A 26,259-nucleotide genomic window follows, 5' to 3' on the forward strand; every position below is an offset into this window, starting at 1 on the left:
TCTTTTCTATGACGCTGTTTAGTGCTGGCTTATCTGAAATCCGCATCGATGTCACTAAATGACTCTTGGAATGGCTTGGTGAGAAGAGCGGCAGATTGCTCCTCATAAGGTTACCCTGTAGGCACACATAAAATGGACTGTATTTGTTTTTAGCACTACTAACATAAGCTAGCACATTATTGAGCGCGTCTTTTTTAGACAGCACACAACACGGACACGCAACACACCACTGCGGAAGCACAGATGTAGCTAATGCGCATCGTTAACACATTAGCCGGCGCGTTTTGTTTACACTCCGCACCACACGGACACAAAACATGCTACACACTCCTGCGGAAACAGAGAAGAAATGTCGCCGTCAGCTCTTCCAGAAGTTTTCAGGACGCCACATTTCCGAGGACATCAACTGCCGCACCGACCTCCGCAGCCGATACTCTTGCCCCGAGTGACGTCACTGTGTCCACCACCGGCACAGCCCTCTCGCACCTTCTCCCTTCCTCGCTCCCCTGATCGGCTGGCCACCTATATTGAAAAAACTCATGTACATAGAAAGTCTTTAAACTTCCTATCATGCACTTATCGACAGTTTCAACATACTTCCTATCAACCACTTACCAACAATGTCTACCAATACCCTATCAACGGTCTTCCGACAATTTCCCACCGTTATCCAAAAGACTCAAGTACGAAGAAAGTATAATTGCCACCCATCAACTTATCAACATCCTGAAATGTGTGTTACACTGTATGACATTTTGACCAACACTGTTTTAGCACTTCAAAATCATTTTGTGAACATCGTATCCTAGAATTTTTGAATAACAGAAGCAAAATACAAATTATTACATTAATTTACTGAACAGAAGCACTAACGTACATGAGCACTGCAAGATATGCATCATACATCAAAATATCTTAAAGAGAACAATAGGGGAACAGAATACTTCCTTCTGCACAGAAGCCCTAGCCCCCTCAGTTCCCTCTTGCTAACAATGATTGACACGCAGAAACTGTATAGCGATTTTATATCCTTTATGCAATGCCTTGACCCACTGATAATAAATGTTATATTCTGCAGTCAATAGAGCTATAAATGGCGTTTTCTTATGAATATGAGACCTCACTTTATATATATATATATATATATATATATATATATATATATATATATATATATATATATATATATATATATATATATATATATAAATTATCCCACTGATAAGCACAACACATTAAAAAGAAATTAACATTCCCCTATGCACCTTGGTTTCGGTGACTGTTGGCTCCCGTAATAAGTTTGTCAAACGGGCCCCTCATTTCTTTTACCTTGTCTGCTTATATCTATCTATCTATCTATCTATCTATCTATCTATCTATCTATCTATCTATCTATCTATCTATCTATCTATCTATCTATCTATCTATCTATCTATCTATCTATCTATCTATCTATCTATCTATCTATCTATCTATCTATCTATCTATCTATCTATCTATCTATCTATCTATCTATCTATCTATCTATCTATCTATCTATCTATCTATCTATCTATCTATCTATCTATCTATCTATCTATCTATCTATCTATCTATCTATCTATCTATCTATCTATCTATCTATCTATCTATCTATCTATCTATCTATCTATCTATCTATCTATCTATCTATCTATCTATCTATCTATCTATCTATCTATCTATCTATCTATCTATCTATCTATCTATCTATCTATCTATCTATCTATCTATCTATCTATCTATCTATCTATCTATCTATCTATCTATCTATCTATCTATCTATCTATCTATCTATCTATCTATCTATCTATCTATCTATCTATCTATCTATCTATCTATCTATCTATCTATCTATCTATCTATCTATCTATCTATCTATCTATCTATCTATCTATCTATCTATCTATCTATCTATCTATCTATCTATCTACCTACCTACCTACCTACCTACCTACCTACCTACCTACCTACCTACCTACCTACCTACCTACCTACCTACCTACCTACCTACCTACCTACCTACCTACCTACCTACCTACCTACCTACCTACCTACCTACCTACCTACCTACCTACCTACCTATCTATCTATCTATCTATCTATCTATCTATCTATCTATCTATCTATCTATCTATCTATCTATCTATCTATCTATCTATCTATCTATCTATCTATCTATCTATCTATCTATCTATCTATCTATCTATCTATCTATCTATCTATCTATCTATCTATCTATCTATCTATCTATCTATCTATCTATCTATCTATCTATCTATCTATCTATCTATCTATCTATCTATCTATCTATCTATCTATCTATCTATCTATCTATCTATCTATCTATCTATCTATCTATCTATCTATCTATCTATCTATCTATCTATCTATCTATCTATCTATCTATCTATCTATCTATCTATCTATCTATCTATCTATCTATCTATCTATCTACCTACCTACCTACCTACCTACCTACCTACCTACCTACCTATCTATCTATCTATCTATCTATCTATCTATCTATCTATCTATCTATCTATCTATCTATCTATCTATCTATCTATCTATCTATCTATCTATCTATCTATCTATCTATCTATCTATCTATCTATCTATCTATCTATATCAAAGGTAATATCTTGGCAACTGATTGATCAATAAAAGAAAATATCAGCAAAAATTGAAAACATAACAGGAATTAATTCACGACAATTCCGGAGAAGCAGCCTTTTTCGTGTGTACTAGTACAGCAATTGACACAAAAGCCGTGTGCTTCGAATGGTGCGGTACACTTGAAAAAGGCTGCTCCTCCAGTTGAGATGACATGGATTAAATCCTTTTGTTATTTTCGTATATACGAGGTCTCTCAGGAAAGACTAAGCAATTCTAAAAAAAATACGTTTTTTAAGTAAAAATATGGCTTTTTCAACACAGTATTACCATTGTTGGCAGAAACCAGAAAACTGTTGAATTGTCTTGAGCAGTTAGCTGGTTAACTATTTTAATAGAGTGAATAAAAGAGAGATCAAACTGCCTAAATATTTGAATTGTTAAGTATTCTTGATTGTGCTATGCATAGTGCACACATCATTCAGCAGGCCAAGAGTGAATTTAGTTTCATAAAAGCGCAAGTATTTCAGGAGAAAAACTGTAAATGACGCCATGGCACAGGCAGCGTTTTTACATACAGCTCAATTTCACAACTTTGCTTGATGTAAGAATAAAAAATATGAAAGCCATGATGGATATAAATTGCGTGCTAAAAGTACAAGTACGGAAGAGTATGTCAGCCGCCGCGGTGGCTGAGTGGTTATGGCGCTCAGATGCTGGCCCGAAAGATGCGGGATCGATCCCGGCCGCGGCAGTCAAATTTCGATGGAGACGAAATTCTAGAGGCCCGTGTTCTGTGCGATGCCTGTGCACGTTAAAAAACCCAGGTGGTCGCAATTCCCTTTACTACTGCGTCATTCATAGCCTGAGTCGCTTTGGGACGTTAAACCCCCATAATCCAAGCCAAGAATATGTCAGGGTTATTTCCACCATTGTGAAGAAGTCGCTTACTAGAAAAAAAAATATTGAATACAAGTCTCAAATGAGGCAATTTTCAAGATTTTTTCTCTGCAACTATAAAGCAGATCTCCTTCAAATTTGGCATTGGATAAGCATCTGGTGGTTAAAAAGTGTACTGACTTTTGTTTTTATATAATACAGGAAGGTGCAAGAAATATTGCCCTAAATCTGGCACTTTTGAATAAAATAGTGCTTGAGAAAAAATCTCCAATTTTTATTATAACTTCTGAAACCAGTATGTCGAAGGAGGTGAAAAAGAATACTAAAGAACGTGTTGCATTATTTTGTTTCTAACAGTAATATCCAAGATAAAACTTGTAGCATTTAGAGTATCGGCAGGAGCGCCTAACTCCAAGTTACCTCCACTCGACGATAGCGGTGCTACCGAATCCTGCTTACATCACAGATCGGTGTTTGTCCACAAAACGTAATTAGGTACACTCTCTCTTGATGAAAAATGTTTCAGTCTTGGGATTTGAGGAAAATTTAGAGCAGTGGGGGCCGTGTTTGGTGCTTCCGCGACCTCAATTAGGCACTCCTGCTGATGCTCAAAAAGCTACAAGTTTGAGCTTGGATATCACTGTTAAATAATGCAATATGTTCTTTCGTATCCTTTTTCACCTCATTCTAGAGACTTGTTTCAGGAGTTCTGAAAGAAATTGAAGATGGGTTTTCCCTTTGATTTGTAAAAACACAGTATAGTAAAGAATGCCAGATTTAGGGCAATACTTCTTGCACTTCCCTGTATTATATAAAAATGAAAGTCGGTACACGTTTCTAGCACCTCGATGCTTCTCCAATCTGACAATTTGAAGATGTGCTTTGTACCTGCGGAGAAAATTCTTGAAAATAGCCTCGCTTGAGACTTGTCGATTTTAAAATTTTTTCCACTAAGTGACAACCTCCTGAAAGTGTTAGAAATAAGCCCAACACATTCCTTCTCACCTGTACATTTAGCACGTAAAGAACATCATGGCTTTCTTATCTAGATGCTTACCTCATGGCAACTTAGCGAAATTGAGCTGTGTTTGAAAATGTTGCCTTCGCCATGACCTCGTTTATTTTTTTTTATACTATTTCTCCTGGAAGATTAGCATTTTCACAAAACGAAATTCACTGTTGGGCTACTGAACAATGTGTGCATAATATATAAAATAGTGAAAAAAATTAAAAATTTGAAATATTTAGACAGCTCGATCTGTCGTGGAATCACTCGATAACAAACTTTTTAACTATTAAAGTTAGGCATCTGGTTGCAACTAAGAAAGTTGCAGCCAATCATTAGTAATAGCCATATCAGTTTTTGGAATTTTGAAAACGTGATTACCCTTTGTGCTGTGGCTCGACAAAATTTATCTTTTTCGACTAGTATATTGCACTGGAGCAGTTGCTTTGCCTGCATGCTTTCAAAAGCGCATGTATGTTTGTACGATGCAGCAAAATTTTCATGAGCCACAGTAGCGAGGGTAATCGCATTTTGTAAATTCTAAACACTGATATGGCTATTGCTAACAACAGGCTACAAATTCAAATTGCGACAGTTACTTAGTTGTGATAGTTCAAAGTTTATTATCAGGAATTAGTTGACCAGCAAATTAAATACAATTCACTGGCTTTCTGGTGTCTGCCAGAACTGGTAATACTATGCTGCAAAAGCCATATTTTTAACCTAAAAAGCCTAATTTTCAAAATTACTTCATTCTCTCTGAAACACCTGGTGCATATACTATTACTGCTCACTTTAGTGTACAACAAAGAAGTGAAATAATTGCTGTAGCATGAAGTTTCCGTTAGCCACATAACAAACCTTTGGAAAAAAATTCTGCATGCACACGAATACACACACTGTGAAGAACTGTTGCTTAAACAGTAGGAAATCAAAGCTGATTCCCTTTTAGCTTCCTGACATGCAAGTCAATCCAGAACAGTCAAGGCAGCCAAATAAACTCGTGACAAAATGTGAAATGTGTAGCACCCTGTAGCGATCTTGAAATGCAGCAACTTAGAACTGCAGCATGTGATTAGCTCCATGTAACTAGATGGGGACTTTTACCTTTGACAAGCATCAAAGTTATATGCTTTTTTCAACACTTGACAGCACTACAATATGCACATTTAGACTCATATTTTTAAGGATGTGATGGTTTACCTCTCTAAATAGCTAAAAAATCTCTAAAAGTGAAATAGCACTTACACTGTCTTGAGACTGACATTCAAGGCTGCAAACACTAGCGAATAAAAGTCCTGCTAAATATATGCTAAAATTCTACAATGATGTAGATATCAAGCTTTGAGGTGATTTTATAAACATACATTAGCACAAGCATACTGAAGTGACCTGGTTGGTCCACTTTTTGGTTCGCCATCCTGTCACTGGTCCGCAATATCAGCCAGTCGCCTTGTCGTTACCTGTCTGCATTACCAGCAGGAAGAGGTAGCGTCCTAGCCATGAGATGTGTGCATCGACACCACCAATAGGTAGCTTCCTCCATGGCAGAATGCAGCGGCAAGATAACTGCGTTGGAAACAGATTTGAGGTATACAGTTATAGTCAATTCTTTTATAATAAAACCTTAAAGGCAACAATCAGATAAATGAGCACTAAAACACAGCACTCAGAACAGGTTTGATAAGGTTGCTGAGTAACAGCACAAGCAGCAGACACAACAATAGAAATAAATCCAATGCTTCCTTGAACAAGAAAGAGCCATAACATGCTGTTGTGCTCAAGTCTTACCCCACATTTGAAGACTGATGTGCACAGGGACTGACATTAACATGTTGTGCCTAATTGGGCTCCTATACAGAGATATTTAGTCATTCCAGTCATTTCAATATAACTTGCACACAACCAAATATGAAAATAATTTCATGTTTCTTTACTGGTATATACCAAAGTTCAAGCAGCTTTTGCTCTCAAAAGCGGTAGCTCACAGTGCAATTTAACTTGCGCACATTTCTTTCTCTCAGAGCAGCTAGGAGAAAGTAACTCAACTTTGCTTGCTGTTCAGTTTATTTACCTGTCTGTAGATAATATATCACCATTTGGAGCTATAGCAGGTGCGGGGGGTAAAATGTATTACCAAATAGTACGCAGGTAAGCAAAGTTCTCGGAGTGCCAGAGTGGCCCTTTCTAAAGAAAATAAATCAAAACATTAAGGCACACAGTGTGTCAGCTACAATGCTTGTAACTGAAGCCACATATACCTATGTGGGAGAAAAGCCTCAGCAACGTGCCCCTAATGGAGCAGCTGGACTGACAGTTCTTTACTAGTCCCGCAGCACATCACTCCAGTGCTGAGGCATGCTGAATACAAAAGAAACAAGTAAACAAAAAATTGTGCTCCAAAGAAGATAAAAATGAGTGCCCAGGTTGTTCGTTAGGGCACTACATGCCACTAATTTTTTTTTATTCGAGAAGTGTGCCATGAGGCATAAGTTGAAAAAAGGAAAGGGGGGGAAGGACTACACGGGATTGAAAGTTAAAAGAAGGAGTGAAGAACCGTTGCGCTGAGGTAGTCGCAGAGGTTGTTAATGAAACGGTTGTCCATTGTCCACTTCACGTAGTCACTTTCGCGGTTCCACCGCAGGCCCACCTCCCTGAAGAGTCGTTTTCTGATAGCAGCCGTCGCTGGGCACGTCCACAACAAGTGCCGCACATCACATATGTCCGTTGCAGCGCTACAGTGAGGGCGCCTGTCAGGTAGTGGCAGATCTTTGGCACGCCACCGATGACGGACAGATGGTGTCAGAGCCGCCCCTGCCCGAATCCGGCGCACGGATACCTCCTCCTGCCGAGTAAGACTACGGGGGAGAGGGTGCGAACACGGAGGAATTAGAGCGCGTGTTCGCTGGCGCAGAACTTCAGAAGCGGAAACGTGGGACAGCAACGGATCTGGGGGAAGAGGGGAAGGTGGCGGATCGTCTAATGTATGAAGATGAGTCATAGCATCCGCTTGAATGTTATGTGGATCCTGGGCATGGCCGCGAATCCAGTGTATGCGCACAGGACATGGATACTTTGCGCAGAGCACATGAATAGATTGTGAAATCTGGAACGTTCGTCGAACAGCCTTAAGCTGTTTAAGGGCGGCGCGGGAGTCGGTGTAAATGTGAACTGTATTGAATGTTGGAACGAGCGGAAGGGAATCAATGTTATTATAAATGGCTTGAAGTTCCAATGCCAGGGGAGTGCACGTATCCGCAGTATACGTCGCGCGAGAGTTGAGATGCGGATGAGATGGACTATACACAGCAGTAACTCCCCTCTCTGCAGAATGAGATGCATCCGTGTATAATATGCACCCTTCAGGCAGATACGCTGCTGATACCGACGGGGAAACAGTGGGGCGATTGTCAGTGAGCTAGCATTAGGACCACGGTGGAAGTGTCTTTAAACGATGAAGTTTGAGAGACTGTTTTCGAGCTCTATTTGCCACCCGTTGGTCGATGATTTCACTGAGTGTATTAAGTTGGGCGAACTCCTGTAGCACAGGTATGGGTGTTAAACGAGGCAGATATGTTATGACGCGCATAGCCTCACGATTGATAGCTTCAAGGGAGTCCCATTGTCTGCGGGTGAGACGTTGAAATTGTGCCTGATATACTATCCGTGCTGAAGGATAGAGCGCAAAAGCTGGCGGGCCGTATGAGCACGTGCGCCACCAGAGCGCATAGCTATGCGACGAATCAGACGTAGAGTAGCGTGAGCCGATTTACGGGTGGCTGTCAGCTACGGGGTGCCAGTCCCAGATGTATGGAGGAGAAGACCAAGAATACGAACAGTTTCTACCTGAGGAATCAGAGAATTATGTATCGTAAAATTTAAAGGGGGAGCTTTCCGTAAGGCGGCTTTATTTCCAATTCGAATGAAACATGATTTAGTAGGAGACAGTGTTAGACCCAGAGGTGGGAGGCGAGATGTCAATACATCCAGCGCGTGTTGAAGGACCGAATGATGAATAGACGCATGTGAATGACAGCACCACAAGGTGATATCATCGGCATATGCAAGCACGCGGATAGAAGGGATGGTCTCTAAGGCTCGAACAAGAGGAATTAAAGCCACATTAAATAATGTGGGGGCAGGAACGGAGCCCTGCGGCACTCCTCTATTGGAATTGAAATTACCAAAGGGCTTTCCGTGGACACGCACGCTGAAGGTTCGATTTGCTAAAAAGGCGTGAATGGAGAGGAGGAACCGGTGAGGGAGACCAAGAGTTTGAAGGGAGGCAAGAATGGCAGAGTGAAGGATGTTATCATATGCCTTTGTTATGTGTGTAGCGATTACGGTTCGTACAAGGTGACTCTGCGGAGAGTGGTCAAGCACGTCAGCAGCCAAAGTAGCAAGACCGTCCTCCGTTCCAATTTGTGGGCGGAAACCAATTTGGGAATCTGGGTAACAATCATGGGATTCAAGCCACCATGATAAGCGTGCGGCTAGAATGTTTTCATAAAGCTTGCAGATGGTAGGGGTAAAGGAAATTGGACGAAGGGCCGAGAGAGATACTGAAGGCTGACCTGACTTGGGTATTGGAACCCTAATAGAATGCTTCCAGTCTCCCGGCATGACTCCAGAAAGCCACACTTCGTTAAAAGTATCAAGTAGGGTTTCCAAAGCCCTCCCTTCCAAGTTACGGAATAAGGAGTTAGGTATGCCGTCGTGCCAGGGAGTAGTAGTAATTTTTAAACGGTCAATGGAGGCCAGCAGCTCTGCCATGGTGAGGTCAGAAGTAATCCCATCGCGGGGCTCTGTTACCGATAAGTCAGGTGGAGACGTAGCGGTGCAGTCATGGTTTGGAAAAAATTGACGGGCCGCTTGTTGTGCAAATGTGTCCTCATTCACATTTAGCGCGAGGCGAATGCTCTCTGTGTAATCTGCAACCTGAGAAGGGCGCTCCATGGCGTGAAACACTCTCCAAAGATGTCGATTGCCCTGCGTAGAGGACAGGCGGGCACACCATGCAGCCCAGCGTTGCCTGCCTAGCCGCTTTGCATAGCGCCGCGCCCGTGCGGTAGCGCGGTGAAGAGTAGGAAGAGCCGAAGGGTCATCGGGGTGACGAGTAGCGTAAAGATCCGCCTGGCGACGAAGAGCCCACAGATTCAAGAGTTGTATGTCCGGGTTTGGGTCGTCTTCATTTACAGTAGTGGTAATAGTGTGAGTAGCGAGAACAGCAGATAGAGTAGACAATGCTGAAGAGGGGTTGAATGTAGATAAATGATTGTCTGCGCGTACAGAGTCCCATGATGTTATTCGTACAGTGCGGCGTATTTTCCGTAGACGCGTAGGCGTGAGGGAGATAAAAATAGGGCTGTGATCGCTACACCAAGTATCAGAATCAACAGCCCAACGAGGGTTACCGGGGCCTAACCATCAAATCAAATCAGGTGAATACGGGCCACCTCGTGGGCGGGTAGAAGTATTCGGGTGGTTTAAAAGTTGAAAGGAATGATCCGAAAAGCTCCCTTGGATGTGTGAACCCCTTGAGGAATCCGATGGGTAACCCCACGCAGTGTGTGCGCCGTAGAAGTCACCACCAACTAGAATAGGGATACCCGAGTTGGTAGAACGTAGAAAACGAACCCATCCCAGATTGGGAGATGCGGAGCCAGGACGACTATAAAAAGAAACTAGAATAAGGGGTGTGCGTGCAGGTTTTACGAGAAGGGCGACAACCTCTTGACGTGTGTTGCACCACCGTGAAAGGTCGAGCGGTGTGTGCGGAACTGAACTGTGAATATAGATTGCAGATTTACCTGGGCTGAGGGAGGAGGCGGTGCAACGGCGATCAGGGATAGATGGTGAATGGTATGCGCAGAAACCTGAAAGGCGTGGGAGTGCATTATGCTCTTGCAGTAAGAACGCCCATGCCCTCAGCATTCCGTCGCGAAGGCGGATGTTCACTTCAGAGGCCTTATTAGCGAATCCTCGACAGTTCCACTGCACCACCACCGATGATGCGCTATCCATGACGAGGCCGAAGAGCTTCCACGATGAGGGATATCACCTGCTTCATCAGCGCTAATATGTTATCCACTGTCGGGGTAGTCACGGCTAACAGGTGGTCGGCACCTGATTGTGGGCCAGTGCTTACCCTAGGTGATTCCTCTAATGATTACTCCCGAGTTATGAGAATTCTTCGAGAGTATTGAGAACGACGCTGTTCCCGGCGCTGGGTGAGTTCGTCTAGTCGGCGGCGAGCCTCCGCAATTGCATTTTCTAAAGCTGTGTCTTCTACTGTGGTATCCACATGTGATGGATGCACTGGACGTTTTGGCGTACCATTTGATCCGGGAAGGTGAGCCGCTTGTGCATATGTACGCTGGCGAGGAGACGTATGGTGAGCAGCAGGCTCAGATAAAGGAAGTTCAGGGAAGTCGTTGTCGTCACATGCGAGAGCTGCAAAGCGATTACTTGTAGGAACATCCATTTTTGCAGGCGACTTGTGAAGCTTCTTCGCTTGCTTCTTCTTTGGACAAGCGGGGGAGCGAATGTCATGGTCCGGCGATTTGCACAGGGCACAATGAGCTGTTGGTTCATTCATGTCGGCCACAGCTGCTGGATTAGGGCAGGTATATTGCATATGTCCTTCTTTGTGGCAGTGATAGCAAAAAATACGACGAGGTCGGAAGGGCTGTGGTTTGACGATCGCACCGTAGTAGGTAAGGTACTTCGGGAGAGTCAACGGGCCTCGCAGGATGAGCAGGTATGAGCCCCGGCGACCCATAGGCCGTGCTTGCAGTACAACATGAGTTGAGCAGCGAATATTTGCGCGCACCTCCTCGGGAGGGCTCGTGCTGTCGACGTGATAAACCATGCAGCGGAGTGTGTCAGGACCAGATGCAAAATATATTTGCACCGGGACATGCTTGCTGTCATCCAGGGGGATCCGCGTAACTGCGCAAAGTTTCTGGGCGTCCATCAAGGATGACAAGTTTACCGTGATGGTGTTCGATGGGCGATGAACGACAAACTCGCAGTAGTTCGAAGAGCCAAGGGCATGGTCAATTGTGGCTTGAACATTCCGGGCAGGGATGACAGTCATATCAAAGCGCAATGTAGGCTTGATGGTAACGCGGAACGAGATCGCAGCAGGCGGAAGAGAGCCTTGACTCACGGGAGGCATCTGTGGAGGAGGCTCAGACGCTGGTGACGGCCCTTGGTGGGAATACTGAACTGGCGCGACGGGCACAGTTTCTTGAGGGAGTGCCACGGGCACGGAGGCGGTTGAGCAGTCCATGTCACAGGCCAAAGTCGTAGCATCGGAAGACGGCGCAGGCTGGAGGCCCAGAGGCGCTGACGATTGCGTGGACGTGGAGGCTGCGTCAGGTGGCAACACAGCGGGCATCCGCGTAGCTGTCGTCGACAACGCAGAATCCATGCAGACGCGTAGCGCGGCCTCGCTCGGCAGCGCCGAGCTAAGCCTAGCTTGCCCCTGAGGGTTCCGGTTGGGTTTTCTCACTTGAGAATGCGCCCGCCGTGTCGGGAATTTCTCCGCAGGGGCGTCGTCAGCATTCGGTCTCACGGAGGGCACTGTCCGACCCACGCCACACGCGAGAAGACAGCGAAAAGCGAAAACACAGACCTAGAAGCAGACACGTAGCCACCCACTAGGTCTTCGTCTTCTTCCTTGTCCACATGCCACTAATTGCAGGAATAAATGCCTCGCGAAAGTGAATGAAGTAACTTGCGCCGCTTATAGCAAAGTTGGTGGCGCAGGAGGGGCCAACGACAAATGCGTCGGTTCAAGTAAAGCAAGGGGCGTGGTTAAGGTCATGCCATTGATTGTGACGTAAGCTCAGCTAGTGCAGTGCAACCAGTAATGAATGTCGATATGAATAAAACAAGAATAAACAAATATTCAGAAGATTCGAAATGCATTTCAACTGCACAGTGCAGTCAGCTGTGACAAAGGAATTGTGAAAGAAAAATAATCTCAGCAACACTCCCGACATATCGAACAAATGCCTTTCTTCTCTAGAGCTTTAATATAAGCTTCACAGGGTTTCATGTAATGCAAGAATAATCTCGTATGGTACGAATTATTCATGCCAGCCACACCTGTGCTTCTAAGGCACAGTGTTCCACTTGAACGCTAATATTCAATAATGTATTGCCCATTCTGCTATGTCTGCAAGTTATCACACCACTGGTTCAATTCAAACTTGCCGTGCCTTGTAACAGGTAGATACTGGTGAAGTACAGCCATGAAATGCAACTGCTGCTTTTAGAATACCGTAGAAAGGTCATAAAGCACATATACTTGTTTTATTTGGTCTATACTGTGGTCAAGATTCCAAAGCAGGGGAAGCATGAGCATAAAAACAGAAGAAAAGCATTACACAGTACAACACAATGCGTTTTATTAGAGCAATCCTCTCATGATGCCCGCAATACCTTTTTCTTTTCTTCTTTCTGCTTTTTCATAAGATGAAAAAGAAACAAATCAAAGAGAGAGAGATATCCTGGACCAGAAGACATTTGTTAGGCTACAATCAAGGACATGGGAAAAACAACTGTGTGATACCCACACATACTTATTCTTTTACAGCTGACATGCTTGGTATCCGGTATCAATAGCTGATAGGCTGCACCAGCAAGTCGATGATGCCATTAACCTCAGTTTGACGTAGCGTTGGCTCAATGACGGATGAAAGGAGGTGCAATAGCAGCGTGATGATTTCGGTGGGGCAGCTGTAAAGTCCTTCACTGCAGATGCATTTGAGGAAAGGCTGAATTAGAGAGATGCTTTCGTAAACATAATCAAAGAAACAACATCCCATTACAGCCTCTAGCGGTTCAGTTCAATGTGCTCAGGACTGGACGCTAATGAGTCATTGACGCTAATGAGTAAATGACGCTAATGACGCTATGCGTCCATTAGTTTGCATAAAAATGGTTTACAAAGCCAGTCATATTTTTCTTAGAGCGGTTATTTGCGAATCACATTATACTTTTATCGCTTCAGACTGAAAATGGAGAATGACATTCAGTATATTAAACGTAATTCAAATAAAACGACAACAAACCTTCAAGTGTGCCATTACCTCAGCTGCACTGCAATGTAAAGGTTCTGATATTTTTAAACGCAGTTTCGTTGTCCAAAGGTATTAAGAAACGTAGCACTTGAAGCGACTGGGACGTAGAACGGGCAATGCCCCATACACTCAGACAGCAGAATCAAAAGGCACACGCCGCTACAAGCACTTTTCGTTCTAATGGTCTACTTTTTACGCGCTGCTCCTGCTCAGTCAGAATAACGAATCACGCAGCACCTCACAGTTCTCAGCGTGCAACCAAATTATATCACATAACTTTTTCGCAACAGTGCTGATGCGAAGAGCGCAAGAGGGCGAATATAAAACACGCGTAGCTGGCACTCGAGCGTGTCAAAACACCTCTCTCCAAGCGATCCTGTCGGGCTCGCGTTACGCACCTCACGGCGAACGAGACGTAAAGACCAAGCCTAGATGCATTCACAGCCCTCATACATCCCCGCGACACACCACAGAACTCATTTCACAGTACTGTACTTACATTCGTCAGCAATCACGGTAAGCCGTTTCTACTATCGGGCGTCGGGCGCCGGCCGCTCCGGCGTGGTGTTGGGTGCGGTACGTCAGTGGAGTTTTTGAGAACTCCATGCGCGTAAGAACGTCTTCCGCAGCGCAGGGGCCATCTGTCAGCTTCCGAGTTCATTCACACTACCACAATACTAACGAGGCCGCACATTCAATAAAAACAAGCTGAAAAAAGCCGCCACAGCTACAACTGCCAGAACTCAACACAAAGATTGCACTACAGCGAACTAAAAGAGGTGTAGCACACGGTCAATGGTACGCATGAGGCGCTCATAGTGCTACAACGGCGCTCAACCCCGCCACCGGCGAACAAAAAAGCCGGCGCTAAACTCGCGTAGCGTTGAACGCTTTAAAAGTAAACTGGTAACGTTATTTTTGCCACATGCATGGTGCAATAACCTACGAAAAATTTTGTTTTAATTACGAAGGCAGTTGATCGTTAGTGATTTAGGCAGAACTTGAACGCAACCACGTGTTCCTGGCGGCGCTGCGAACGAAAGCTTTGGAAAGAGGGGCGCGAGTCGACGCAGCTGGGCTCATGCGGAGAGCCGTGGTCGCTGCACGGCGGCACTGTCTATCTGATTCTAAGGCTTCAGCTATTTCCCCGTAACTGCGCCGCAGAATCGGGAATGATGATGTTGGACAGCTCCAATGGTTTCGGTTTTTATTTTTCGCATATTGTGTGGCTTACTGCACTCTGCACGGCTTCAAAGTGAAAATTCGTTTTGAGGAAAGCAAATGGCGCAGTGACAGTCTCACTTATCTCGCTGGTCACCCGTACCCAGCCGTAGGGAAGAGATAAAAGAGGGAGTGAAAAAGAAAGGAAGAAAAAAAAGGCCGTAGCCGACGGCTCCGGAATAGCACATGAGCGCCTTTTGCGTTTCGCCTCCATCGAAACGCGACAGCCACGGTCGTGCCTCACGCCATTTACTGTACGTGTGCGTACCCTGAGAACGAGACTGTCCGCGCGCCGTCTCTTGCACATGCGAAACAGTGCAAGCCCGCGCTTCCGCATCACCTCTGTTTTGTGAGTGCGTGCATCATTCCATTGAGCGCCTCGCACTCTTTTTGCTCGAGCGAGGCCCGCTGGCAGTCTCGCTTCCGTAGTCTTCTGTACGCTACCTTAATTATTGCCTCTGCCTTTCGTGGTCCTCGGCTCTGCCTCACGTCCGCCCTACAATACACAGCATTTCTTGCTATTCGAAGGGGTATAATCAGGAATCAAGGGGATGGAAGCCATTATTTACGTAACGATGCTTACCACGTTGGAACTGCTGACATGGACACAAAGTGAAACCAAACGCACTTACACACACACACACACACACACACACACACACACACACACACACACACACACACACACACACACACACGCACACGCACACGCACACACACACACACACACACACGCACACGCACACGCACACGCACACACACACGCACACACACACACACAGCACACACACACACACACACACACACACAAACACACACACACACACACACACACACACACACACACACACACACACACACACACACACACACACACACACACACACACACACACACACACACACACACACACACACACACACACACACACACACACACACACACACACACACACACACACACACACACATTCTTAGTGGGAAGGCACTACTTAACAGGCTGAAACCGTATACCGAGATTATCTTGTGTAAACGCTCCGAGTAACTCGGGTATGCTCGATCAGGTTAGTTAGTAGGAGCGTCGAGCCAGGTATAGCCAATGGGAAGAGGACGTCACGCCCGCTGCTGCCGAGCAGAGAGGGTGTGAAGATGAAGAGCGATCGGGAACCGCGTTTGTGTGCATATGCAGATGCCAGTAAGGAGAGGCGAAGAATGAACACATGCTTTCGCATGTCTACTCCATTTAAACTTTAAAACTTCACACTAATTTCCCGGGTTCCTCAGAGTCATTGCAGTACGAGAAAATATAAAATACAATTCTCACCGCATTTTCCTTGCCACATATCTTCGTACCGTGTTTGGGTTGAAGGAGATGCTACTGGAAAAACAGACGACGCACTGCTCCGGTGCTTTAGCTGTGCTCAAAGCGGTTCCTGCTCACATTCTATATTATGGGACCGAAGCTCTTACAGCCTTTTTGATACTCGAAACTCCTCTGTCGCTTTGAAACGCAAAAGGCGTCCGTGTGCTGTTCTATTTCAGTGCACATTAAAGACCTCCAGGCGGTCGAAATTACTCCGGAGACCTCCACCTCGGCAATTCTTTCTTCCTTTCTTCTTTCACTTCCTCCTTTATTTCTTCCCTTACGGCGAGTTCGGGTGTCCACCGAGATATATGAGCGAGTTACTGCGCCATTCCCTTTCCTCAAAAGCAATTGTTTCAAGTATATTTCTATTGAGAGCAGCGTAAAGAAAGCAGTAAAAAAATTGTATCAACTTCCCATCAACAATATATTAATAAAATACGCTCGGCTAACAGACTCTGACCTAATATTTGTTTCGTGTCCAAGGTTGCTTTAGTTGCTTTGACCTGTTAGGCTGCAGTGCTTAATTTAGGCATGATAAAAACTTTCGGTTTCTAGTATATTTCTATTGACAACAGTACATTGAAAGCAGTAAGAAAATTCAACCAACTTCCTATCATAATATTCTAATAGGATATGCTAGGCTAAGAAAATGTGATTGCTAATCTTTATTTCGTGTTCAAGGTTGCTTTAATAGCTTTGAAGTGTTCGGCTATAATGCATGCTTATTGTAGGCTTTTATTCGCATGACCTAACATATTTTTTCGGTTTCTAGTATATGTTTTCTCACAACAGTTCATATAAAGCAAGAAGAAAAATTTGTTGAAATGGAATATCTTCAGTTTTGAAAACACTTTTCTATACCCTGCCTTGATTCCGAATGAATTTGCTGCGAAAAACGCTGGACGCTTTTTGATATGGGGAAATTTTTGACTAGCTGCAACAGATTTCATTGGGCACTCAAGTAAGATGTCACAGTTATGCGAACAAGAGTTTTCATGACATTAAAACCCATGTAGTTTGTCACTAATTTCTCTCTGTATGTCGAACTGCACCAGTATTTTCTAGAAACTTTCTATTGACAGGAGTATATAAAGAGAAGTAACGTTCTACTACCTTTTTATTAACAAAGGTGCATAAATGTAAAAATTATCTTCTCGTAACTTTGTACTGACGGGAGTACATACAAAGAACTTTCTACCAACTTTTAAGAATTGTTGATAGAATGTTAAATTAACTACAAGGTTACTAGAGTACATAGAAATTTAATACGAATTTTAAAGAAAGTTGATAGCCATTTTTGTAATGGTGGTTTGATCCCCAGTGCCACCGGGTATACCCACCAGTGATACAGTGGGTACAAGTTTTCGCCTGCTTGGTGCTCGGCTTCTTTAGGGTGAAATGCTTGGGAAATAGGTCTTTCACCACACCTTGAGTCGAAGAAAAAAAACTTGTGCCATTGCGCTCTTTGGTCAAAGATGCCCTTGCGCTATTAAAAAATCATGACCGATCAATGAATACTGTGTCTCTCTTGATACTTTGTGTTTTTATTCTTACTACCGGTACCGCAACTTGTCGGATAAAATCCCCACTCGTCAATGATCATTGACATTTTCCTCGTGGCAGCGGTGCATCTGGCTGGCTCTTGAAAATTTAAATGAACATTGAATCAACGGGCATTGAAATTGCAGTGTGCCAAGGCAGTTATAACAGGACTCAACTGTTACACACAGCGCTGTCTGCATTCAGTATTTTGCCACTGAAAAAGCCGCCGCCGTGACCGAATGACTGTGGCGCTCGGCTGCTAGCCCGAAAGACGCAGGTTCGATCATGGCCGTGGCAGTCGTATTACAATGGAGGCGAAATTTTACAGGCCCGCGTACCTAAATTTCCAGAGTCCTTCACCACGCTGTCTCTCATAGCCTGAGTCGCTCTGGGAAGCTAAAGCCCCATAAACCACAAACCTTTACCTCTGAAAGTGTGCCTCTATCAGCAATTCTGCCGTACAGTAAGCCAGAAAAATGAAATGCCACCTGAACCCTCCTGTGAGCTTATTTCCTAGTATGCACGACATTCACGCGCCGTATTAAGAGAAATCTTTCCGCGAACAGCTTGATTATTCAGTAATAATGGCATTATCTAATGTTGCTGTTTAGATATCTTCACTGATATAACAACTACATTGTGCAAGTACTGCATTCTTAGCATTCAAGTTGCCAGGTACCAGTTGGTAAATTGATGATATAGGAGTTACTAGCGCAGCAAGTGCGTTCTTGTCTTCAATTGCAGCCCCGGCCACCTACTGTTCATCGACTTGCAGCAGGGGGGGGGGGGGGGGGGGGGGGTCACATCAAGGCGCCACTGGTGAAGGGCGCAAAGCCCGCGCTCCTTTGCTTTCCCTCTGTCGTACGGACGGCAGCAGCTTGCTCCATTCGAGCTTCCGTACTTATTGAAGCATTCACACTGCTGCTGCCGGGTGCGCAAAAGGAGTCATTTACCGTCGTTGTCGCCACTGAAACAAAGAAGAATTTTAGCCAGAGTAGACAACCTATTTCAGATGGTGCCACTTATATTGTGAGGCACCAATAAAAGATATTTTCGGCAGCAACAAGCTGCTCTGTATTAGGCTTCTAACCTGCCATTGATTCAATCCTGAGGATCCACTTGAAAACAAAATACACGTGTGCTGAGCATATGCTATATTCTTCTAAGATCTAAGGGCCTTAAATGTCATGTTGTACTGAAGGAAACCTCTGTAAAATACAGCTGCTAAACGTGCGATGGCTCACAGAAGGCCTCTGATCTTGTTTTGAAAAAAGTTTTTCGTTTCATGTGCTCCTGCTCAATTTTCACGGATATTTCGTGCCATTTTCAGTGCTATTAAGTAAGGGCAGGGATGGCAGCTGTTAGCTAGAAGTGGATTGTTCTACTGCTTCGAGAAACAGGTGCAACAGCAGTGGGAAAGCAGAGGAGGCTGAGGAAAATGGTGAGCTGCTTTCCTATGCTTGCAATGAATGGAATACGCTGGTTAAAAGAAAATGCACAAAATGCGGTGCCATTGCACGAATTGAAATGAAGACCTTGGAGTATTGGGCCATAATATGAAACATTCGGTTTCATTTATTTTGGTCTTCTCTCGCTGGTTGTGGCTTCCTAGTGCGGTAGGCTAGGGGAGGGGGTCAACAACAATGACAGGGCTGAAAGGAAGACGGGGAAAAATTAAAAAATTCAGCTCCCGGGAGGAAAACATAGCTGCCAACGCATTAGGAATGATAAAAGGGAGAAGTGTTGAGTGGAAAATTTTTCACCACTTGAATTAACTTCATTAAAATCATATGAGTACCTTGGCGTCACAGTCGCATGAAACTTAACTCGGAATTAACAGATTATTTCTATTATCGCTAACGCTAACCGCATGCTAGGCTAAATAAACGTAATTTCTCTATGGCGCCGTCGTCTGTGAAACTACTTTATAAACGACTCGTTCGTTCCAAACTGGAGTGTGCGGCATCAGTATGGGATCGTCACACAGATTTATTAACCAATGATTTATAATCAGTTCAGAATAACGCCACACGTTTTATTCTCAATGACTATGGTCGTTTCAAACGTAACAGTAATGAGATACATTATCAATAGAACCTTTGTCGCTACGCGGAGAAATCTCCCGCTTATATCTTTTCTTTAAAATTTATCACGCTAATACAACCCTTAAAAATAAACTTATCACGCCACCGGCACATGTCTTATCGCGCGCCGATAACCCCTGTAAAATAAGAGCACGTCGTTTTCGAACTGCATCTTATAAATATTCCTTTATACCTAAAACTTCATCAGAGTTGAACTGCCTGCCTGAAACACTTGTGCTTGCCGACAGTGTCGAGGAATTCAAAAGAAACGTAATTGCACTTTGCAATGCCGCTTGATTTCTTTTAGCCAAATGTTCTTGCAGGACAAGTTGTGCACTTTTTCCTACCAGCGGTCACGTTCTGCGTTGTACGCGACTTCATATCTGCTTCATTTCTTGCTTTATCGATTGCTACTGCCTGTATGTATATCTTGAGCGTGTTTCCTTCTTTGGCTGCTTATTCCGGCCTGCCCGGTGTTTCTGCCATCAAATAATTTGATACTTACGCGCGTATTCTTTGTTCTGCTTGTTATTATTACAACTTTTTGTGTAATATCTATATTTTCAAACTTCATTTGGCTTCATAACTGTTAATGTTATGTACCCCTGTTTGCCTTCCCCTCACTTTATTTTTGTTTGTCAAGCCTCACTCCTCTCTACAATGCCTGCAGGGGCCAAGAGGGTAACTGAAATAAATAAATAGATAAATAAATTTTTAGTGCTATCGTCCATGGAAAGTAGTAGTGTTGGGACTATAAAAAAGGTGCCTCAGAATGAGCATATTTTGATAGTTTTAAAACATAATATGCTCAGTTATAGTTTTTAGTAAAAACTGATTGTCGCGCTCTTTCCTTGATACTTTTCCGGCAGCGCAAGATGCATTCGTGCCTGTGACATCAACACTAAAAACGACTGGTTGGAATTTTCAGTGCATGGCGGCGTAGAATAGCCTTTAGGAACCGCAGCCGACGTTGGCATCCACACGTGCAGATTTTAAGAAAAATCGGGCACTGACGCTCAGACTTGTGTTTCACTTTTTGGTATTTTCTCTCGTATAAAATCCATTCTCGGTCAGAGTGGACTCTATATATTTAAATGCTCTACCTTATAGATGCGCTGCTATGTTGACCCAGTTGTTATGGCGCTCGGCTAGATCCGAAAGACGCTGGTTCGATGTCGGCCGTTGCGGTCGCATTTAGATGGAGGCAAAATGCCAGGGGCCTCTGTATTTTGCAATGTCAATGCACAGTGATGAACCTCAGGTGGTCGCATATACCGAAGCCCTCCACTACAGCAGCCTTCATAGCCTGACTGGCTTTGTGATATTAAACCGCATAAACAAAATAAAACAATCACATGGAACTTACTCCTTGCTAAGCCAGTGGCTTGGGAATCATCTTGCAGCAGCCGAGCATCCTGCAAAACAAGCATAACGCAGAGGACATGAAGCAGAAGCGCGCAGTTCTTGATTGGACATTGAGCGATGGCGCAGGCCACTTTTGTAACAGTTGGACGCAACGTTTATGCACATTTTCTTGGTACAATTCCTTGGACAATGCGCCTAAGAAATTAATCACAAATGATATGATACGATGTAATACTGTGTTATCGTACTCTAAATTATATTTATGCCTAACCCTCCTGCTGCTGCTACACACAGTTCGAGGCGTAGAAGCTTCATAGTCGAAAATGCTTTCAATGCTGGCCCTTGCAGAATAAGTTGAAAGCATGCAATATTAGCATTCATCTGCTCCACTTCAAAATGGTGAGGAACACACGTTTAACTACATCTTGCGAGACATAATCGAAGTGCGCACAATTACACTGGTTGATTGACTCTCTGCGATATACCGCATTGGAAAGCATAGTTTTTCATATGGAACAGGAAGAACTTGCAAAAGAACGGATATCTGAAAAAGTTTATTGAAAGGGCGTCCTCATGTCACCTCGACAAGCACTCGCAGCCGCACCGCACACAAGATGCAACGTCGTCATCTCGTCCAAAACGCGTGGCCATTCCGTACATCCCATGCATAAGCGAAGCAGTATATTCAAGGAGAAATCTATTGTAGGCTAGTTGGTTCATGATTCACAAAGAAAACGGCGCGAAACATGGGGACGCTGGCGCTGGTTCGGTCGTGTTTATTTCTCTTTTGTTCCCGTATTTCGCACCGTTTTCTTTGTTAATTTGTGAATCAGCGAAGCCTTGCCCCGTGTCTTCAAGCACCACAATGTGTGTATTGCCCAAGTGCCAACCACCTAATTGCGCGCGGCTCTTGTTAATGTGAAAGATGCTTTGCACCGTTCAAAGTTTCTGTGTTTCCTATATAAGATACCTTGTGATGATTGCGACTCCGTCTACATCGGTGAGGTGGGGAATTCGCCAAGGCGGCTAAAAGAGCACCGCAATCATGAGGCCAAGAACCGGACCACGTGAAACGCTGTTGCAGAACACACGAAAAAAGATGGACATACCTTGTGGGTATGTGCCATTGTGTGAGGTCAACAACAACAACAACAGTGTGATCTGGGCTCTGGGCCGTCGGCGACCAGCTTTCATCCACCGAGCTTTCACCTGTATTAAAGCCATTTCATCCGCTACATTTGGTGCTAGGTGCTGGGTAAATACGTCCTGGATTCGCCAGTACCTCGTCGCAGCCGCCGTGTAGCAGGTTTGCCACCTTTCTCGCCTCAACTGTTCCTCCCAATGCCTACCACGCAAGCGACGCAGACTCGGGTACAGCGACCTGACCAAGAGACGGCCTTGCCGTTCCACGGCGAGACCGAAGAGGACGTTGAAGAATGGATTCGGCATTATGAAAGGTGCAGCAAGTACAACCGTTGGGACTCTACCGCCCGCCGGTACAATGTCGTTTTCTTCCTTGCTGGCACGGCTCTGACTTGGTTTGACAACCACGAGGAAATTCTCACTACCTGGAGCCGATTTGTCAAAGAAATCAGTAAGTCCTTCGGAGACAATCTTGCGAAGAAGGAACGCGCTGAGCAGCAACTTTCTCAGAGAGCCCAGCTGCCCGGCGAAACATGCACGCGGTACATCGAAGAAGTCTTGAAACTTTGCCGCACTGTCAACCGGCAAATTCTAGAAGATGATAAGGTCGGACACCTTCTCAAGGGGATTGCTGAGGACGTGTATCACTTCCTTATTTCACGCGACACCCTTGATACGGTTGCAGATGTCACAAAGCAGTGTCGTGCATTTGAGGCGCTTAAAGCACGCCGGATAGCGCCCAAATTCGGCCGCCTCTCGAATGTCACAACCGTCGCCAGCATCGACGTCCCCGACGCCGAAGACATCGCTTCTAAGTCAGGAGGATCGTACGCGAGGAGTTGGCTGCTCAGCGGCCACGTACAAATTTTGATGTACGTTACCAAGAGCCATCGAGGTCCGTGCCATCATGGGAACAGCCTACGCCATGGACTGCTGCCCCAAATGGCAACGGACCATGTTACACCACTGGCTCCAAGCGGACCCGGCAATCGACGTCGCACCCTTATTTCCAGCAGCGTCCATCCCATCCTGGTGAAGTGCCTCGTGGTGCGCCCCGTCGCTGGTCTTTCGCCTCTCCTCAACCTCCAACGGATCCTGATATGAGCTACCAGAGCCGCCAGCCGCCCATATGTTACTGCTGTGGATGCGGCGGACACATCTCCCGCTTTTGCCCGCGTCGACAACTTTCTCGGCCCCCTGCACAACGCGCACCACGCTTCAGGAATGACGCCCAGTGGGAGCGGCCACCCGCTAGCTTCTATCGGCCTCCTTCTCCCCCCCGAGGTGCACGCAATGACTCCCCTGTCTCCGATCGCAGTATCACACCGCCACCGCAGCGGTAAGGCCGTTCACCATCCCCACGTCGCCGCTGCGTTTCTCCACCGCTGGGAAACTAGGTGGTGCGACCGATGGAGGTAAGGTCGCCGGACGGTCAATTTCGAGAATACCGCTGCCTATCATCATGTTAAAGAACAAAGTGTCAGTGTGTGTTGACAATGTTGAGACGGATGCTTTGGTTGATACTGGTGCCGCTGTGTCAGTTATGAGTCTTTCATTTAAGAACCGCCTTGGACACAAAGTTATGTTTGTGTGGGACAGAACTGTTACGTTTTGTGGAGTTGGGGGTGAAACTCTAGTTCCGGTTGGCCTGTGCTCGGCTTCAGTTGTACTAGGTGACGAGTGCTACAGAACAGAATTCGTTGTGCTGAGACGTAGCACACATGACGTTATTTTGGGTGTTGACTTTTTGCGCGAGTGTGGTGCAATGCTTGACTTTGGTAGCGGTGAGATTTCTTTGAAGTCGAACACTATTCCGGCATTAGTGGATAACCTGTCCCGTTATCATGAAGGAGTTCTCTCCCTGACAGATGTGCTGCTGCCTCCGATGACGGCAGCATTTGTGCCCGTGAAATCATCGGACCATTTCTTGGGAAGGCACTCAATAGTCGTCGAGCCAGATGTTCAGAACGGGGCGAATAAAAATGTGTTGGTGCCACGTGCCATCCTGGAGGCAGTGGGTGGTCATGCACACCTCTGTACTGTGAATGTGTCAGAAGAGCCTACTCGTCTTCCTTCTGGTCTAGTACTCGCGAGATTTGAGAACCATGTGACCCCCACCATTGAAACTATTTCTCATTGCAGCGGCGCCGCGCAAGCAAAGTCTGAATATGGTGCTGCGCTTGAGCGCATGGTCAACAAATCGATCCCGTCTAGTGAACGCCATACCCTGAAAGACATTTTGACAGCTCATATCCAAGTATTCGACTTTGCCTCCAACGGATCTGGTAACCATTTCCCTGCCTCTCGACTGCAGCATAAAATTGACACTGGAAGCGCACCCCCTATTCTCCAGAAACCTTATAGAGTATCTCCGGATGAGCGCAAGTTAATTCAAGAACAGGTGGATGACATGCTGCAGAAAAGAGTTATCCGCGAGTCTTCTAGTTCGTGGGCCGCACCTGTGACCCTAGTCCGGAAAAAAGACAATTCTTGGCGATTTTGCGTTTACTACCGTCGTTTAAATGCGTTGACCAAGAAAGACGTGTACCCGCTACCTCGCATTGACGACGCCGTCGATTGTCTGCTTTCCGCGTCATATTTCTCTTCCGTTGATTTGCGATCTGGCTATTGGCAAATTCCGCTGCATCCATCCGACCGTAAGAAGACAGCTTTCGTAACCCCAGATGGGTTGTACGATTTAATGTGATGCCGTTTGGTTTGTGCAACGCCCCCGCGACATTTGAGCGCTTTATGGACTCTATCCTTCGCGGGCTAAAATGGGAAATATGCATGTGTTATCTGGATGATGTCATCATTTTCGGCAAGACCTTCCAGGAGCACAATGCCAGACTGCGTGTTGTTCTCGAATGCATCGGCAAAGCGGGACTCGTTTTGAACTCTAAGAAGTGCCATTTTGGCGGCCGGCAAGCTCTAGTTCTTGGCTTCCTCATCGACAAGGATGGCATCAGGCCCGATCCGCAGAAGATCGCTGCAGTCCGCGATTTCGAAACTCCACGCACCCTGAAAAGCCTTCGGAGCTTCCTGGGCCTCTCTTCTTATTTTCGTCGTTTCATTGCTGGCTTTGCGCAAATTGCCCACCCCCTCACATCTCTTCTGCATAAGGATTCGCAGTTTGTGTGGACCCCTGAGTGCGAGTCCTCGTTCCATCTCCTCAAATCTTCTCTCACTTCAGCACCCCTCCTGCGGCACTTCGACCCTTCTGCTGTGACGGAGGTTCACACTGACGCCAGCGGCGTCGGTCTTGGGGCAGTACTTGTCGAGCAGCATAGTTGGGCTGAGAACGTTGTTGCCTACGCCAGCCGCACGTTAACAAAATGTGCGCGTAACTAAACTGTCACCGAATTGGAGTGTCTCGCAGCTGTGTTCGCTGTGCACAAGTTCCGACCCTACTTATATGGACGCCACTTCACTATTGTCACAGGCCATCATTCTCTGTGCTGGCTCATCGGACTTCGCGATCCATCTGGTCGTCTGGCGCGCTGGGCACTGCGCTTGCAAGAATATAACTTTGGTGTCTGGTACAAAAGTGGCCGCCGTCACGCTGATGCAGACTGCTTGTCCCGCCACCCATTGTCGACTTCAGCCACCGATGAAGACTGTTTCGACGGGTGTTTAGCCTCGCTCGCGCCAACCTTCCCCAGTGAGGCGACCTTTCGGCGCGATCAACGTCGCGACCACTCACTGCAGCCCTTTATAGCAGCGGCAGAAGGAGGAGTAGATTCAACGCCCTTTACTGTCAAAGATGGCATTTTGTTCAAGAAGAACTACTCCGTTGATGGTGCTGCCCTGCTTTTGGTCGTTCCGAAAAGTCTCCGTCAGCAAGTTTTGCACGCTATGCACGATGACATCACATCTGGACATCTAGGTTTCTCTCGCACTCTGCACC

General features: G+C 45.3%; 1 long non-coding RNA gene across 1 annotated transcript; it reads right to left on the minus strand.

Annotated features, from left to right (window-relative positions):
- Window positions 1-475: 475 nt before the first annotated feature.
- LOC144107339 (uncharacterized) lies at window positions 476-12,223 on the minus strand. Its single transcript, XR_013309258.1, has 3 exons — window positions 12,180-12,223; window positions 6,004-6,109; window positions 476-522 (listed from the first exon to the last, which is right to left on the minus strand). It is a non-coding gene; the product is annotated as an uncharacterized LOC144107339 (long non-coding RNA).
- Between the last annotated feature and the right edge of the window lie 14,036 nt (window positions 12,224-26,259).

The sequence above is a fragment of the Amblyomma americanum genome, chromosome 1 (assembly GCF_052857255.1).
Source record: "Amblyomma americanum isolate KBUSLIRL-KWMA chromosome 1, ASM5285725v1, whole genome shotgun sequence".
NCBI lineage: Eukaryota > Metazoa > Arthropoda > Arachnida > Ixodida > Ixodidae > Amblyomma > Amblyomma americanum.